Here is a 4142-nt window from a genome sequence, read left to right as displayed (position 1 = left end):
CCCCAAAGGACCCTCCCTCGGGGTTTGGGTGTTTCTTTCCTTGTTCAAGACTTCACGGGGGGCATCTGGCAGATGTAGCTACAGCCTCATGAAAGATGGTTCAGTCCATGACTGAAAAATGCCAGACACCTCTGAGGACCCTGTGGATGGGCAGGGGGGGACCTTAATTCAGTTCTCACTGCCTTCTTCAGCTCTCAGCTTGGCTGATTTCTCATTCCTCAATTCCCCCACCCCCAACTCCACAGCACACGGGGAGGGTCAGCACTCAGAAGTAGCAAGTTCAAAGTCATTAGACTGCACACTGCCGGAGGGCTGCCCTCTGGCCTAACTCCCATTCGCCAAGATGACAAAGGTCTCCACTCCTTTCTCAGCTTTCACCTGCCCTCTCCCCTCCCCATCTTCTCTGTGTTCCCAGCATGTGACTTATCTCGGTCTGGAAGGGTGGTGGATGGGTGCATCTTGGGTCCCAGGGGAGAGATGAAAGAGTCAAAAATAAGATAACCTCCTGAGAGATGTTTATGGAATGCTTGCTACCTGCTGAGCCTGACACTGAGACTTTGGGATTTGATCTCATTTAACCTCATGAGAACACCATGAAGTAGATATCAGGATAGTCCCTATTTTGCAAGTGGGGAAACTGAGGCATCAAGAATTGCAGTGACTTGCCCAAGGTTGCACAGCTGCAAAATGACAGAGCTGGGGTTTAAACCTGATGATTTAGCTGCAGGGCTCAAGCCCTCTCCACTTACCACACTGTCTCTGTTTATAAGCTGTAGGGGGAAGCCCTGGGCTGAATTTGTCCCCAAATCTGCACAGTCCCCAGAGCAAAGAAAGCATAAGGAGGGAGTCAAGCACCAGCAATCCCAGGCTTCCACCAGGAAGTATCGCTTTCACTCACATTTCATTGGCCAAAGCAGGTCACATGATCTAGCTTGACTTCAAGGGGTAGGGAAGTGTGATCAGGAGGAAGGGGAAACCAGGTATATGCGTGAGCATGGTAAGGTCTTCTATGTCTAACCACAGGTCTTATCTGTGGTTAGAGCTGAGGGGCAGTGAGGCTTCTGTTGCCATAGAGATTCTGCAGAAATACTAGGCATCTCATGTCTTCAGGTCCAAGCTGAGGAGGCACGGATGCAGCAGCAGCCCACAAAATGAGCAAGGAAGCTCCCAGATCAGTTCTTTACAAACAAGCTCTTTTTCTAGAAATAAAGCCCAATGACTGTATGTCCGTTGAAACTTAGACTCTGGCCATGTACTGTCTGCTCAGAGCAACTGCTCCCCAAGCCCCACCCCAAGGCTCCTTCTCTGCCAGACAGAGAGGAAAATGGCCAATCTCTTCATGTTGAAAACAATCAGACAGCATTCTACAGAGAGGTTTCCCTGCCACAGGACAGCTTTATACATCACCAGCCTCAACTCTGGCATCAGGAGGTCATTAAAGAGCAAGACTTTTGGAGTCAGTAGAATGGGGTTCACATTCCATCACTGTCACTGGTTGACTTAGGCCCTTTAGCCTTCTAATCTTGAGTTTTCTTATCAGTGGGCTTTGCTGGTGGCTCAGATGATAAATAATCTGCCTGTAATGAGGGAGACCCGGGTTCGATCCCTGGGTTGGGAAGATCCCCTGGAGAAGGGAATGGCAACCCACTCCAGTATTCTTGCCTCAAGAATTCCATGGATGGAGGAGCCTGGCAGGCTACTGTCCTGGGGTTGCAAAGAGTCGGCTGTGACTGAGTGATTAGCACTTTATTATATGTAAAATGGATAATAATAATAATACCTTAAAATGAGTGTGAGGCTATTTAAATGAGATCATTTTTTGTTTTCTGAGGTGCTTATTAGCACCAAGGCTGGCACACAGTAAGTGCTTAATTTCTGCTTGCTGTGGTTAGAATTTCTAGAGTGTGAGCCTTTGGGACCCTCTTGCCTCTGTTGACCTAGAACTAAAAGACTGCCAGTTATTTCTTCAGCAAAGACGAGCTTATTCAGGACCAGCGGAAAAGTGTGACTTGGGGTCTGCAACCATGGTGAGCTGTGTGCGTGTCCCCCCATGGCAAGAGAAGGAGAACACTTTTATAGAGGGGGAAAGGAAGTTGGGAGGGCTGTAGTTAACAAAGGGTCCATGGTTTTTCATTGGCTGAGTCCTTGCCAGGAGAGAAGAGGAGTCTTTCTTCTTCCTATTGTCATGGGATGTGAGAGTCCCCCATTCTGGCCTCCCAACTCTATTGAAGTTTCTGTTGATTAATTTGTGCACCTCTGATCAGCTAAACTGAGAACAAGGAAGGGTACTTGGCATTGCTAGCAAGAGATGCCTAAGGGATCCTTCCTAGAGGAAGGCAGGAGTTTTTCCTCCAAACAGCTCCATTAGAGCCACAGAGGACATTTAAAGCAGTTTTAGCAGAGTTATTTGATGCCAGCTTATTGCCTTGGGGGGCAAAGAAGTATTGAAGTCCTTTTTAAGTCCTTTTGTACCTTCCTCCCAGTGATTTTTAAAAAGAACTTCCCCTCCATGTCTTATTTTCTCTTTCACTTAAATGTCAGAGAGTTAAATTATTTAGTTTACATTTATTATTTAGTCTATTGTAACCCAATGTATTAGGTTTATTCCTGACTGCATCATTCATTCATTTACTAAGTGGCTACCAATTCTGCCTTCCTGGAGCTTCAGTCTTACTCCACAAGACAGATCTTTAACAATAAACTCTAAGAAAACAAGAATAAGTAAATTAGCAAACAAAAAGGCTATTTTGAGATGGTCTTGAGGGTTAAAAAGATAAACATGGATACATATCAAGGAGGGAAGAGAGAGGGTGAGGCACCTTTGGGTGGTCAGAGAAGGCCTGTCTGAGGAGGAAGCATCATCAGAGACCCCTCTACGAACCTTCACAATCCATTACCCTTCCCCAGGATCCAGGGTCTCTTTCTCTCCTGGTCTCTTGGAAACACCCAAACCTTAGCTCCTGGGAGGTGGGCTCAGAAAGAAGTAGGGTGGAACTTCCTGTCCAGCCTGCCTTGGGAAGGGTTAGAGGGGAGGAAGTCCCACCTTAAAGGGCAGTGCCTCAAGAGGGTGACCAGAAGTTTATTCCCAGGCCAGTGGCTAAGGCTGCTCTGTTCCTACTTTCAGTGTTAGAACCACCTCCTATAAATCCTTATGAATGCATCCATTGTTTCTAGTTCTACCTCCACCTTGGTTCCCCTCCCATCATCTTTCCTATGAATCCCTGCTCTGGCCTCCTCACTGGTCTCCCTCCTTCCAATCTTGCACCATTCTCCACTCAGCCGCCAGAGGGTTGGGTCTTTTAAATTGCGCGACCAATCACCTACCTTCTCTGCTTCAAGCTCATCTATGGACTTTTTGTGGTACCCAGAGCGAAATACAGACCCCTCACCACTGCTCACAAGGCCCTGCAGGGTCTGCCCCAAACCCCCTTCTCCAGCCCCACAGCTGGTCCTGTGCAGGTGAAGGGGCAGTGAAGCTGTCCATACATCCCTCACATCTTTCTCAGACATTAGAACACCCACATCCTTCAACAAGTTTGTTTTTCTTCTATTTAATTTTTGAAAGAATTGAACTGTTTGTAGGCGGGTACATTTGGGGGTCATAAGCAACTCATTTCATTTCCTATTGGCTATGATTTCTCAGAAGTCAAAGGATATGCTCAGACATTCTTTCAAAGTGAGAAGATGGAAAGGTTTGGAAGACTAGGGAAGGAAAAGGAGATAAGGTTGGATCAGATGAGAATTTGGACAGAGAAGCTTGGGGTGGATGGTCCAAATGATAATGGGTGGTCTAGAACACTGGGACTTCTGGGTCAGTGACAGGTATATAACAGAGGAGTGAGGCTTGGTGGGCTTAGTCCTGCTGACTCAAGAGAGGATCTTCAACACCTGGCCTGACTGTTCAGGCCTCAGATCACATTGCCCCTTCCTTCTGCTCACGGTAGATGGACCAAACCATCACTGCATCCTGAGTTGACAATGGCAAAAGTCAAATAAACTGTTATTTTAAATTTAAAAGTGCAAAGAGGCTTTATTAAGCATCTCCACCAGTTTGGGATGATTCTGAGGGTTCCCTGATAAACCGAGGATGCTCCTCAAAATTGCAGGGATTCCAGCTTTATGCATGGGAGTGAGAGGGCTCC

The sequence above is a fragment of the Bubalus bubalis genome, chromosome 14 (genome assembly GCF_019923935.1).
Source record: "Bubalus bubalis isolate 160015118507 breed Murrah chromosome 14, NDDB_SH_1, whole genome shotgun sequence".
NCBI lineage: Eukaryota > Metazoa > Chordata > Mammalia > Artiodactyla > Bovidae > Bubalus > Bubalus bubalis.
Note: the sequence above shows the minus strand (reverse complement) of the source record.